Source organism: Parasteatoda tepidariorum, chromosome 6, assembly GCF_982258835.1.
Source record: "Parasteatoda tepidariorum strain Cologne lab strain chromosome 6, Ptep-v5.0, whole genome shotgun sequence".
NCBI classification, from domain to species: Eukaryota; Metazoa; Arthropoda; class Arachnida; order Araneae; family Theridiidae; genus Parasteatoda; species Parasteatoda tepidariorum.
In genome coordinates, this window is record NC_141760.1 from 46,084,158 (window position 1) to 46,100,076 (window position 15,919).

Below are 15,919 nucleotides of genomic sequence, written 5' to 3' on the forward strand. Positions count from 1 at the left end.
AAATTTACAGTTTTTTGACAGTGTGTTTAATGTGATGTTTGACGTCAAAGTGAGGACAAATATCTTTAACTTAAAATGTTGCGTAAAAAAAATAAAATCACGAGATTACTCTATAACATAATAAGGGAACAACAGTTTCAGTTTCAATCCTTTAATTTTGAAAAGTAATCAAATTCAAAAATTAATTATATCGAGAATAATATTTATTACGAAAGGACGAAAAATAAATATTGCAGGTAAATATTTTCGAATAAGAAATAAGTAAATAATTTGATACGAATAACATTATAACTTTTATTAATTTTTATGATGATAGCAACTAAAGATATCTTTGCATTCATTTGTTACAATGACTTTAATAATTTTACAAGGAAAGATTTCTATATATAGTTAGATTCCCGTTATTTGACTATTATCTTTATTAAGAAAGTGAAGATTATTTTTAACTTTAATCTTCAAATTTTAACAACCTAACCTAAAAATTACCTGAATAAATTATTTGATATAATCCAAAAGGAACACATTAAAATGTAATTTAACCAAAATTGTAAGTGTAATAAGGATAAAAATCTCTGAATATATTTCATCATAGGATGCAACATTTATTCCTAGATAACACGAAAAATAATTTTCCGAATTGTAATATATTAGTCACTCTTAAATAATGAAAAACAATCCACCATGACATTTTTATGTAAGCCATAAGAATGACTTTGCAGTAATGTGAAAAAGTCACAGACTGTCATAAAACAAAATTGCTTTTAAAGATATGAAAATAAGCTTAGGTCATCTTACTAAATGCTTGCCGTTACAACGCGCGTCGTTAGAACTTCACCGTTAATCCTGTCATATTATTACAAATCCTGTTCACTAAATACGTAGTAATAAATGAATACGTGAAGTGACGTAGAATATACGCGTAGTTACTTAAAAACTCTTCCTTTTCTTAAAAAAAAATCTATTTTATGTAATAATTATTACGTTAAACGGAAAAAAACTTAGACGAAAAAAGCATTCGCGAAAATAGCTCGAAGAAGAAGCGCGAGAAGAAAAAACACTGGAAAAAAAGTATGAATTTTTAAGGTACATGAATTAAACGTCTAATTATATTCGGGTTCTTAAGTCAGATTTTAAATGTTGTTGCTGTTGTAGTTCATTTACGTCTCACTAGAGCTACACAATGGGCTATTGGCGACGGTCTGGGAAACATCCCTGCGGATGATCCGAAGACATGCCATCACAATTGGGATCCTCTGCAGAGGGGACGGCACCCCCGCTTTGGTAGCCCGACGACCTGCATGCGAAGTCGAGCACTTTACGATAAAACAGTTTAACGAGGACCAATACCGCACACCCTCAGTCCCTACGCTGACTGATTCAAGTGGTCACCCACCCGCACATTGACCGCAGCCAGTGATGCTTGACTTCGGTGATCTGCTGGGAACCGTGTTTTAACGATCAGTCCACTGCGGGACGATTTTTTAAAAATGTAATTAATATTTATTTGAATGCATTTACATGCTTTTTATATAAATTTTCTTTAATATACAACTACTAATTTGAAGTTTCTGAAAAAGAACTTTTCCCGTTTCATTCTTTTTTAGTAAATCATTAGGGATTGTAAAAAGCACTACCAATTTACAAAATTCCAGGAATTTTATTTATTGTATTATTTTGCAATTATCATATGCAAATAGTAAATTTTCAACTAAAGATATTTTAATTTTTTTTTTAATAAAAATTGATTTAAACGCTGCATAATTTTTTTAATTATTATTATGTCACCACAACATTATTTCCCAGCGAGAATATTATTCATTGATACAGAATTAAACTATGATAAAAGATGTACAGTGAAAAAATAAAAATTTAGAATTTGCATTCCCTAAATTCCAACTAAATCCTTGCATATTATTTAAACTAAAAGACATATATTATTAGATAAATTCAAATCTGTATTTAATTTCTTTTAAGGTGGGGATAGCCGTCCCTAAAACATTCGTTAAATTCATATAATAATTGAAATAAGGCTTTTTTTCTCGATGCTTTCCTTTAGGTGCTATTATTTTATTTTATTTCATAGCCAGCATTGAACATCTTATTCAATTCTAAGTTTACGACTATCAATGTTCAACTCCGTATTCTTGTAATTTTTAAACTTGATCCAGAAGACAAGGGAACTTTTGGATCAAGCATCGGGGAGAACTATCCTTCCTACAGAATTTTTTGATGGAACTAACAGGCGCCACATCGATCCTGTCGTATTTTATTTAAAATAACATTACAAAAATGTTAATTGATACCATTTTCAATTTCAAAACTATATGGTGGAAAATTCACAAATCTCTTGGAAACTTCGAGTCAAAACTTTTATTTTATTTCCTCGGACAGCAAATAAATAATTTTATTGATTTGACATTTTGCGATGGTAGAATATAAAGGTCATTTTGATGCCACAATAGGCGTTACATATATTTCCTAGCTTTTGAAATATCTTTAATTACTCAAACTGTTTTTTTTTTTAAAATTCATTGTTAATCGCATTATATTTAAATTAACCAATGAGTTAATTTTTATGAAAGCGAAGATAATATATCTTATTCTTTTCTTATCGATCAATGTACGGCTAACTTTTTATTTCAATACTAATATACAGGTAGACTCATTAATTCAGTGTCACGCCTAATCGAAAACAAAAGTCTATTTATAACTTTTTATTCTTAAATTTCTTATCACAAATATGTTTCAGTTACATGGTTATATTAATTCTAATGGCGATTCGCGATCGCCAAAGTATTTTCAAACCTAATACAGATTATGGGGGGTTGGCTTTTTTTTTTGGCTATGTTATTTTTCGATAAATCACCAACCATGGATCTCTTCTCATGATTCTACTGCCTGTTGGGAACAATTCGATTACTATTTGACTTTTGTTTAGATAGGTCATGCGGTATTTATCTCTCATGGCCTGTACTTATTCATATTATTAGGCAAAATTTATTTAACATTGAAAGTCTTATGAATAAAATTGTAATTTGTATCTCAAGCTCTACAAATACTACTAAATAAAAGTTTTATTATAATATTGATCCAGTTTTCATCTTCAATTGTCATTTTTCATTATCCTGTTTTTTCATCATAATCTTCAATTAGTCAATTATACACTAAAACTCCAACCTTCTAAACTAATGAAATCGAAACTAACTTGAACTCGTTAACATCTTCAACTTATGGTATACGCTACTCAAACCTCTTCAACAAAATATAAATTTCATTTAGCAATCAAAACTAATTCTCTTGATAATCTTTTAATTTATATCGTGGCGTTACCTTCACCTTATTCAAAAACTACTTTTCGAAACCATAAATTTACCATCAGCTTAAATGACGAACAAAATCAAATAAACTTTTTCCAAAATGATACTAACTTACTATTATTATTTTGAAAGTGTATTATAGAAGTTATTTTGCTTTTTAAAGCTTTAGATTAATTAAAGTAACATTGAAAAAGAAGTTATTTTATTAATTGTAAAAGTGAAACAAAAATCGTTGAACAATTTTTTTTCAAGTCGGGCAAGCAACTTTCAAGGTCTTCTACTTATTACTATGAGTCGCGTGTAGGTTTGTCTATTTTTAGAATTCTCAAGGTTAATTGAAAGTATAACCGGTGTTTGTGACTAAAAATAAGCTAAATTAAATGCGATTAATATGAAGCGCATTTTCCATTAAAAAAAAGAAAAAGAGATTGATAAATAAACGATAGACGAAAAGTAAAACAAAGAGAAAATCAAAGACATGCACAAACACAAACACTACACTATTTGTTTATAAATAATACTTCAATATTGAGCGTTCATCATTAACAAATCAGCGATTGTTGGAAAAATCCATTGACTAATGGATTTATATGAATCCATGGAAAAATCATGTATAACATAAATGAATCATGTTTGATATTATCGTAGATAATCATTGATTTATGAGGAGGTGATAGCTAAATGGTTCATTATAAATTTTTATACATAGACTTTCGAAACTTTCAATCCTGTTATTTTCGTTGAAATAATAACATGTTTTAGATTGAAGATAATTAAACTGATATTAACATTAATTATACTGTCTCTTTACCAGTGAGTGCGAACTTTTCTTCGGATGCACCATAAAGTGGTTTATTATCCTCTTTTAAACTAGGGTTTCATTCCAGCTTAATGTACTTTTAACCAATATAGGGTTTCATTCTTAGCGCTCTGTCATGCAGCCTCATATCCATCTCGTAATATCAGTCTCCGCTTTTTGCTGCTTCTTATACATCGAATCTTAAAAATAAGTAGTTTTATGAGAAAAATATACACCAGACCTTCCCAGGTATGTAATCACTATTTTGACACAATTTTTACTTAAGAGATGATATTTAAATGTCATTTTTTTTCTTCAAATTATTCTTAAGCGCATTAAGGAATAAAGTAAAAGCTATTTTATTTTGCGTAAAATAAAAACTTTGATTCGTTAATGAGTAATTTTTGATCTAATGATAGGAAATATGTTCTTAATACTTTGGTCAAGAGAGCGGTCCAAAGTTTGAACACCTTAATGCTGATTTTAATTTTTGTGTATTTCGCCATATCTAGACAACTTTTTAAGGGAATTGAAATATTTTTGCACTCAATTGGCTTATCCAAAGATAATCCCATGCAAAAAATAACTCTTAGTAAATATATATTATTTTATTTAATAATAGTTGTAAAGATTTTGAATTGTAAAGTATAATTTTTTTACATAATTTTGAGGAATGTAATTTTATTAAAAAAATACAAAATACAAATGGCAAAGTACAAAATTTGAGCGAAATCTGTCGAAAAGCTCCTGAGAAATTGAATTTTAAAAAATACGATTTATTAGTCCATTTAGTCCAGGGTGATCGGTTTTGTTTTTCGCATTTAATTAAATGCATACCACGGCATTGTAACGTATGTATTTCAGATACCTGAGGTGTAATATAGGTATTAAATGTGTACTCTGATAAAAGATTTTTATCATGGCCCTCATTTTAACATATTGAACTTTAAAGTTAGTAATTTTTTATAGAAATTCAAAGTAATTTTTTTGATGAAAACACTGGATTTTTTTAATTTCAATCTTAATTTAATTTTCCAAATTAAAAAACTCAAAAATTAATACCTCTTAAGAAATATTTAAAAACTGTGGTAAAAAGTAACGGCACGGAGGGTGACGGATCTTTTTACCATAATTTGATCCGGAACATGCAACGGAACAAAAAGTCTTATATATCGAAATTTTTACAGAAATAATTACATTGAAATAATTTAACCATTCTAACTAAATAAATAATACTTTAAAAATTACGACATAGTATTTTGCGGTAAAATAGGATTTTACGGCAAAATTGATTTTATGGATGATGCACCCAAAGTGCCGAGACTTTATATCGTAATATGTCCCATAATTTTTTTGCAGTGTATGGCGCATTTTTTTTCAACATTTCTGTATATTACGTGAGCAGAAATTGGAATTACAGTTAGTTAAATTTGAATACTTTATAAAAATTGCATTATATCTGGTATACTAATAAGTAAAAACTAAAGCTCCTATTATATGAATAAAAAATTTAAGTTCCATTTCAACTGTGATCACTAAATTCATATAAGTTATAAACAATTTCGATTAATTTGTTATCGATAGGACTTAAATTATTTTTTAAATTAAATTTTTTTAAAAATTTAATTACTTCAATTTTCAAAATACGTCATCTAAGCATTTTCTGCCAATGAATGTCAAAACAAATGCATAATCAAGGAAAAATAAATTAATATTTTAATTAATTCATCGTATGTGTTGTAATTCCAAAAACTGCTCACATGGTATTATTAGAATCTAGCTTTAATAAAGCGAATGAATGGATTTTAAGCAATATTTTCGAAACTAATATACACCGAAACGAATATCTCCAGACCTTACACCACGTTAATTCTTTTTTTGGGATTAAATCAATTGAATTGATTACGAATCACTGATATCGAAAATACTGCAACTACTAAATGGATTTGTGTAGCATTAGATACCATTAATATTGTGGAACTACAAAATGTACGGAACGAATCTGATTTCTAATTAGTTTTTGTCTAAGATTTGTAACGAAATAATATTGGCACATTTTTCCTTAAGTTCTTGTATCATATATGTAATAGTTGTAATAGTTCCGAAATGTAGTTCGAAATGTTACGAGTTGTGTAATAAATTCGAAAATAAAAATATTTAAAATTTGGTCATTTATTTTATTTTATGGCGTTTTTCACAGGCGACCCAATTCTAAGTTTACGACCATAAACATTGAACTCCGCAGCTTCATAATTTTGAGCTTAATTCAGAAGACAAGGGAACTCCTGGATCAAGTATTGGGACAAACTAGTACTTTTTGACAAATCTAACCCGCATATGCGTTACATGGTGTGGGAAACCACGGAAACATCCCGCGGTTAGCAAGACGGCAAAGAGATTCAAACCCATGATTCGCTTACCACTGAGGGTATTTTACTTCAGTACTGTGATTGTTGCCAGTCGGCAGCAGAGTTCGTATCAACCAGCCTCCGCTGTGATTCGAACAAGGGTCATCTCATTGGGAAGCGATGGCTTTATCCCCTGAGCCACAGCGGCTCTCTGCTAAGCCGGCATAATAGAAATAAACTATGTTAGGCTAAATACATAGAATATCAAGCACTGCTACAGTAAGCCAGAATGATAATGATGGAGGGTCATAGTTTGGATATCGCTGATACAGAACAATATTTCAGTTGATATTTGTGGTTTAAATAAAGATTTCTTTATCTTAAAAATGACTATGTTTTTTAGCTAATTATATAAGTGCTTTATCATGAAGGGATTTGTTTACATTTGTTTTTTAACTGTGAAATCGATGATTAATCTGTTCGAGTGTTTTAATTGATTCCTATCTACAGTTTGGGAAATATTTATCAACACTATTATTTTATTTTCACCGAATTCCTTGAAAGAGTGAACGTGATATTCGCTTATTTTTAGTCTATTATTGTTTTCATACCGGATCTTGTCGTGAGGAGACAAAGCATCTGTAAACTTTATTCGAAATCGCAAAATTTTTAGCAGAAATCAAAGAGGAAGCGGAGGGATAAAGGTCAACTTGTATTTAAAGAAAGTTTCTTTTATAAAATCCAATTTTCATGTCACGATAAGAAAATGTTTTTTTCGTATAGTAGAGAAAGTTTTAATAATTAATTATAAAGGATGTGTCTTAATCACCAATGTATTTTTAGCGAATCCGGCCATATGCCCGGCACTCGGTTGCTCGTCGACTCATATGACCGACTCCGTTTTCCCGACAAGTATGTTTGGTCGAATGCTCATTTTCCCGACAGGGCTAACACGTAAGAAAAACGAGTAAAAGATTTTCTGTTGGCAACTGTTTAACTATTGAAATAAGGCTAGCCTACTTATGGGAAGAAAATGCAAGGATATTTAATGACTATTTATGTAGTAGTTTCAAATGTTTTCCTTTGAGGTGCTAAAGTACTTAGGACCTTCCAGAAATATAGTTAATTCTGGTAGCATTAAAAGATATATTTTTATTCTAATTTTTTTTAATTTAATTTTTTTAAAAATTCCTTTTTGTTTATTTTTATTTCCATCGTTTTTCTTACTTTTTTTATATTCTTTTAGTCTTTAATTTTTTTAAAAAATTTCATTTGCTCATTATTTTGCCTTTTTTTAAATTCCTCTTTATTTTTTATTATTATCTTTTGTTTTTTTTAATTTTTAAAAAAAATTATTTTGCACATCTTTTGTTCTTTTTATTCTTTTTTAATTCTTTTTGTTTTATAATTTTTTTTACTTGTTTCGCATTTTAATTTATTTATTATGTTTTTGTTAATTTTTTTCCTTTTTTTTTATTTTGATTTTTTAATACTTTTTCTTTTTTCAATACTTTTTACTCTATTTTCTAAACATTTTCACTTGCCATTTCGCTTTTTGATTATTATGCACAGTGGAATATTGTGATCAATAACACGCAGATAGTCCTTAGTTGAAAGATTGTTCCTATCTGCAATTATAGTAGAAATTCGGTTTTCTTTTCTGTCCTGTTTTCGATTTTTTGCGATTTCCCTAAAGAGATCTACCACAAAAGATGTCCTCTGATAATCCGATCATGTACATCTCTCAATTACTTAATGGTTTTCGCAATTATTGCACTGTTGAACAAATGAATTGTCGGGCAAATGAATCTGTCTAGCAAACGTATCAGTCGCGCAAATTGAGTCGTGCAATCGAATTGTCAGGAAACCAAGTGTCGGAAAAATGTGTCAGAGCTGCTTATTGGAAATCCTTATAAGAAATTAAGTCAAAAATTCAAGACGGGTCACAAATTTACATAAAAAAATGATAAATTTATGTAGAAATGAATCGAAAAATTAACTTCACTTTAAACGGTTTTCAGTCTCGCAGAGTTGAAAGTCGATTGTAAAAAATATATATAAATTTCATCAGGCAATCAAAGAAATTTTGATGTTTTAAGTCCTACCTTCTTCAGTAGTGATTAGTTATAATTTGATTTTGTTTATTCATTACTTAAAGAGTGATTCCTCAAGTGTTTAGGCATTATTTTTGATAAGGATCAGTTCATATTTGTTTCTTCCAGTAATCAAACAGGTTTTGAAGTTTTCAATCTCGCCCTTTTCTTTAATTATTCGTCTCATTTTGATAAGGTGTTTTTTCTCGCTGAAATTCAATCCTTTCAGTACTTAAATATCTAAAAGAATTTTTGAAACACGTGTTATGAACAGTGCATTTTAATATACTTAACAGTGCATTTTTATATTGGAGGCTGAACTTCTTTCATCGGAAGAAAAGAATGACCATGAACTGCAAATCAACTTGAATTTTTACCTTCCAGCTTAGACTAGGCTACCTGTCCTCATTGTCAACTTGGGCATCACCCTCTCACTCACTCTCAAATTCGCCCAGTAAAAACAAATACAAGGATATCAGCTACGAAAATAACTATATAAGTTGCTGAGAAATTTCAGAAAAGATGTGAAATGAACTGCAGTTCGAAGAAAGCTGAAAAATAAAACGTAGTTTTTATGTTAAACGTAGTTTTACCGTTCGCGCTTCACGAGAAATTACATTTAAAAGAATAACTTTTGCAGCAGTACATTGTAAATAATTCCGGATCAAATTATTGAAAAAAATACCGGCACTCAAGGTGCCGGTACTTAAGTTACTGTAATATCCCTTTTTACCGGTACATATTAAGGAACAAAAAATCCGTAATATGAATGATATACCGTAATTTTTACTATAATAATTACCGTGAAATCATTGAATCACTCTAATTAAATAAATACTGTTAAAATTACGGTACAATATATTACGGGAAAATAGAGTTCACGGATGCTCCCAAATAACCGGTTCTTTACAACGTAATATGAATCGGAATTTTTTACAGGGTGCCAGTTTTATGGAAAAAGGATGTAAGCAAATTTTTATTTCCGACATCAAAGAACTGAAATGTACCTAGAAAAGGCACTGTAAGATGCTGAAAAAGCGGAGTACTTTTTCCCAACTATCAAACATGGAGGTCTAAGCAAAGAATATATAAGTGAGAGGAATATATATATTCTTTGGGCTAAGTGTGAATAGGAGGAAAGGGGGTTAGTAATCTGAAGTATTACTATGAATATACTATGAATTATTGAAGTATAGAATTGAAGTGAGAATTGAAGTATTACTATGAATTATTGATCTATGAATAAAAGTTTGAAGCATTAGACGAATTCTTCTGACACTCTAAGCCAGTGTTTCCCAACGTGGGGCCCACGCCCCACCGGGGGGCAATTTGATTGCAAAGGGGGGCAATTCAAAAAAGGACTCAACATGAGTTTAAACCTTTTGCTCTGGGCCATTTAAATGCAATGCGAGATTTCGGTGACAAAATTGAAAGAAAAAAGCAAATTCTTAAATAATTGCGGTCAATAAATATTATGTGACTTAGGGATTTTTAAGGCGACAAACCTGAAATGAAGTATCTGTTTACAGTAGATGGTAAAGCATTTGTGAGTTATTTAGCCAATATCTTTGAAAAACTGAATATATTAAATAAGAAACTTCAAGGAGCAAATAAAACTCTTGTTGATGCAAAAGCGAAGATATTTGGCTTCATTACCCTTATTGAGTTATGTCAGAAATATAATAATAACAAAAACTTTGAACAGTTTCATTGGCTCCAAAAATGTGAAGTAAATGATACCGCTTTACTTGTTATTGTCGATGATCTGAAAATTCTATCGGCTGATTTAAAAGAAAGATATTCTGATTTAAAACAAATTTATTTTCCAACATGGATGTTGCAGTCCATGTTAGTGGATTTGCCTGATATATCAAATATATCAAGAACTTGCAGAAATGCAAAATGATTAGTTAGTTAAAACTTTATTTAATATGAAAGGAGTGATGTCATGGCTTCGTGAGGAAACAAAAAACAAATACCCAAATTCAATCAAATGTGCAGGAAAACTATTGTTATCGATTCCATCTTCATATTTAGCTGAATGTGGATTCAGTTCAGTAAATGATTTTATTGGGAAAAAAAAGAAATCGTCTGGATATAACACAACGGGGAGAATTGAGACTGAAGCTAACCAAATTGGAACCTAAGATAAAATCTACGAGCAGCAAGCATCAAGGGCAAGAATCTCATAAAATTAAAATATTAAATTATTATAGAAAAATCTTTATTAAAATTATTTCGAATTTGAATTTTTCATTATATGTTCTGAAAATTTACTTATTTTGTTTCGCTAACAGTTTTCTAAGTTTCTTAAGTGAACAGTTCGATTTTCTAATATTAAAAATTATGTATATGTTACATAAGGGGGGATACGAATTTTAGAAAGGCTTAGGTGGGGCATGGTACAAAAAAGGTTGGGAAACACTGCTCTAAGCTCACGACAATAATTGCAGAATTATGAATACTATACAATGTGCAAAATTATCTCCGTGCGATACACCCATCTTCAGACCTAAACTCAATAAAACATTTATGGGATTTACTCATACTGAGAATCAAGAAGCATGAAACAACGTGTGAAGAAATGCTTACATTTAGCATTATAGAAGCGTGGAAAACTACTAAAAGCGTATAGAACTACAGAAGAGACACCTAGGCTTGTTGAATCCATGCCAAATCGGCAAGGAGAGGTTATGAAAAAAGAAGAGAACACCCAACAAAGAATTAACTTTAAGTTTAAAGCTATTACTGGTGTCGTTTCTTCCAGAAAATGCGGGCTCTTGACGATTTATATCAATCTTTAGTTCATTTTCTTTGTTTTTCATGTTTATATACCAATAAGGTTACTGTTACTTGTATCAAATTAATGAAAGATGTTTCAGGAGGAATAAATTCAAAAGAATTGCTGTTAGTTGGACTATTGTTGGTAAGTTAATTTTATTACATTATTTTATTGGAGATTCTATCTATCTAATATATATATATATATATATATATATATATATATATATATATATATATATATATATATATATATATATATATAAGCTCAAAATGAAGAATAAAACAAAGAAAAATTATAGACATATGAAAAAAAGGGGGTGGGAAATAATAAGTAAAAAAATAACAAACAACATTTTATTAAAAAAAAAAAAAAAAATGAAATGTTAATTAAAAAACAGGAAAAAAAGCCGGAAAAAAAAGATATAATCCTTTCTTCAGCCCACACGATTATATCCGCAAAACAGAGTGCTTTCTGATATTGTATCAATAAAGCCAAAGCAAAATATATTAATACAATAGTGTGAGGAGCACTCAAAATTTTTTTTTATAAAATAACTACAAAAAATAGATCATAAAAAGTAAAAATAACATGTAAAAACAGATAATAAAATAAAATAAAAAGAAAAAACATTAAAAAGGGGGGACTATAAAGCGAGTAGCAAAATCATAACAACTTACGTGGACGGATATTTTTCAAGAATGATTTAAAAATGTTTTCGCAGAAAGATTGCCAGATTGCAAAATATGAAAACAAAAGATGAAAACAAAAGCGCAAATTAAGTGTAACAAGCGGGTTTTAAAGTGTCGTTCTTACTGCACTGCTGAAGTGATTTGTTATTCTGAGTTTTGATTTGTTAGTTACCAAGGATGGGCCCGAAATGGATGTGCGCAAGGTAATATTATACTGGATAATTTTAAAAATTGATCGTAAATAGTTTTAGAAGATAGATGTTTATTTAAGAAAAAATATAAAATAGAAAAGAGAAATATAAATTGCCTGCTTTGCAAATAATTTTAGCCGCGGATTTGCACGATATGGATTAGCACATAGAAAAATTATTAAAATTATCAAAGAAAAAATTTTAATAGATAATTTTAATACGGATTTGCCCGAAATGGATTTGCACATGGAAAAATTAAGAAAGAAAAAATTTTAGCAGATAATTTTAACCACGGATTTGCCCGAAATGGATTTGCACATGGAAAATTGTATAAATTAATAAAGAAATTTTTAGCAAACAATTTTATCCACGGATTTGCCCGAAATGGATTTGCACATGGAAAAACTGTATAGATTAACAAGGGAAATTATTTAGTAAAGGAGTTTTTAGTACATAATTCTAACCACGGATTTGCCCGAAATGGATTTGCACATGGAAAGATTAACAAAGAAAAAATTTTAGTAGATAATTTTAGCCACGGATTTGCCCGAAAAACTGTATAGAAATTTGCCTTATTGTTTTTCTTAACTTTCTTAGTGTTTTCTTGTATTTATTTATTATATATATATATATATATATATATATATATATATATATACATATATATATAAAATTTGATTCTTTTTTTCTTTTTCAAAATGAAGATAAAACAAAGAAAATTTATAGACATATGAAAAAAAGGGGGGGGGGAAATAATAAGTAAAAAATAACAGACAACAGTTTAAAAAAAAAAGGAAAAAGGATGAAATTTTATTTAAAAAAAACGGAAGAAAAAAAAAAGATATAATCTTTTCATCAGCCCACACGATTATATCCTCAAAACAGAGTGCTTTCTGATATTGTATCAATAAAGCCAAAGCAAAATATATTAATACAATAGTGTGAGGAGCACTAAAAATTTTTTTTACGAAAATTACAACAAAAAAAATAGAACACAAAAATTAAAAATAAGTAAAAATAACATGTAAAAACAGAAAATAAAATAAAATAAAAAGAAAAAACAGTATAAAAAACGGACTATAAAGCGAGTAGCGAAATCAGACGTACTTACATGGACGGGAAATTTTCTTAACTTTCTTCGTGTTTTCTTGTATTTATTTATTATATATATATATATATATATATATATATATATATATATATATATATATATATATATATATATATATATATATATATATATATATATACTATATATATATATACTATATATATATATAATATACTATAAATACTATATATATATATATAATATATATATATATATATATATATATATATATAATATATATATACTATATATATATATATAATTATGTATATATATATATATATATATATATATATATATATATATATATATATATATATATAATTACCATTGGGACACATATAAAGAATAATTTTTATCTTAGGATAATTATTCTTTATTCAGAAATATCGCATTTATAGCAATAGATGTGTCTTGACAACGACTATTTGCTTTTACCATTCTTGTTTCTCTACAATTTAGTTTTTTATTTTATTCATGTTTTTCATGTTAATTTGTGCTTATATATATATATATATATATATATATATATATATATATATATATATGAAGATAGGTTCATAGATTATGAATCACGTTTCTCAGAATTGAAGAAAGGATCGTTGGGAGTGATGGTTTTACTTATTGATTTTGGCGTGCGTAAAATTTCACAATTTTTCAGTTTTGTTCAAGTTATTGCAATTATTACCTTCCATACTAGGCATTCCTAAACATAGACGTTATAGAATAGAATCCGAAATAATTAGAACACTATTTACGTTCCACTGATATTTATAATTAGTTTGATTGAAATTTTTTAAAAAAGTGCAAAATTCATGCTTTGTATATGAAATTTGTTTGACCATGAAATAACTCTATGTCAAGATAGTGATTTCAGTATACTTAATGAAGTATACAATCAGCAACGTATACCAAATTAAATATATTAACTGTGTACTACTAACAACTTTAACTGAGAATTTTTTATTGTAACAAAACCAATGGATGGAACACGACATTAAAATTGTTTCTTCAAAGTTGCAATTCTTTATAAGGTTGCTTAGACATAGTTATAAATTGAAAATCAAGAACTATAAGAGAGAGGAGGGTTAGTGTTTACATGAGACTAAAGTGAACATTTTGAATATTTCTTTTCATTTATTAGTTAAATTTTCTCTGTAAGATATCGTAAATTGACAACACTGTTGTACAGTCCGCAAAAAAAAAAACGAATCACCCTGAATAACTTTCGTTCTAATGATCGGATTTTCACGAACTAAGTGTCAATCTTAATAGTTCCTGGGGGTGACCTCAAATATGCTAATTAATTAGTGCTAACTATTAATTAAGTTACGAAATCAGACACAAAAACGTACTTTCTCTGAATAAACATGCATTTTTTTTTACATATTTGGATTTCTTATCTTCAAAATATAGGGGGTAGCCGCAATCTGGGAAATGTGGTCCCCATAGTTTGGTCAGGAGAGCGATTCAAAGTTCGTTCCCCTTAATGTTAATTTCGCTTTTTGCGTTTTCAGTCATATTTTCAAAACTAATGAAGCAATTCAAAAAAATTTGCACCCACTCATAAAACTCATTTACCCAAAGATAATTTCATGCAAAAAATAATTTTTAATAATTATTTATTATTTTTTATTATTTAATTAAAGTGAGGATGAAAAAATATTGAATTATAAGGTATGAATTTTTTTATACCATATTAATCTACATATTTTTCAATTGAAAAATCTAAAGTTTCAACTGTTTTTATTTATTAGAAGCTGAGAAAAATTAAAATTAATTATTTTTAAAAAAATAATTTGGCGACAATAAAGAAATAACTAATTGGGGCGATTAATATTAAAATGTGATAAACTTCGGAGGAACTTGACTTCGCGTGCGTAGCGTAAAATTTCATTCATATTTTTTTCGCTAATAATCGTTTGCTAATCTTTTTATTTTTATTTCTTTCACACTATGAAATACGATGTTTCTTTTTTAGTCATTTAATAATTTATTTCCAATTTAGTAAAGAATTTTGAATAAAAAACACTTTATTCAACAAATGTCTAGTTTTAAAAAAGCGTGCTTCTGTTAGAATACACCAGATTGTGCTTATTTAATGTGATTATTTTTTATTTTTTTTATTTTGTTTTTCAATAACTGATACAATTTCAATAATATACATACGTATGCATAGATTTGGAATAATATATTTATCAATTTCTTGAATATATATTTTATAAATATTAATAAAAATACGTAGTCAACATTTTTAAACATCTCTCACAACATCGCAAATTTCTCAACATCTTATAGGGTAAACTAAACAATGAAGGAACACTTAAGCTTAGCTTGCCTTTAAAAAAAATTCATAAAAATTTCAAAATTTGTAATTTCAGCTAAATGATGGTTTCGACATATTTGTTATTAAATGCAAATTATATAAAAAAAGTTAGATAACTTACATAATATTGTTTTAAGCTTTTGGTGGTTTAAATAATAAGTAGTAAGATGACCAAGTGAAGGAACAGTTCTTACCAGTGAATAAGCACTAAATTTTCCAGAGAATGAACACTTAATTTTGATAATGTTTGATGCTCGTTA

At 28.2% G+C, this 15,919-nt stretch overlaps 1 protein-coding gene across 2 annotated transcripts in view; it reads left to right on the forward strand.

Moving 5' to 3' along the window:
* Nucleotides 1–11,295: 11,295 nt before the first annotated feature.
* The window catches only part of LOC107449958 (proton-coupled folate transporter), a 41,348-nt gene continuing 36,724 nt past the window's right edge, over nucleotides 11,296–15,919 (forward strand). The window contains exon 1 of one of the 2 annotated variants that reach the window (XR_015434613.1): nucleotides 11,296–11,483. The gene's annotated coding sequence lies outside the window, so the exon portion shown is untranslated. The remainder of the gene's footprint in view (nucleotides 11,484–15,919) is intronic. The other variant, XM_087165795.1, reaches the window with a different exon arrangement.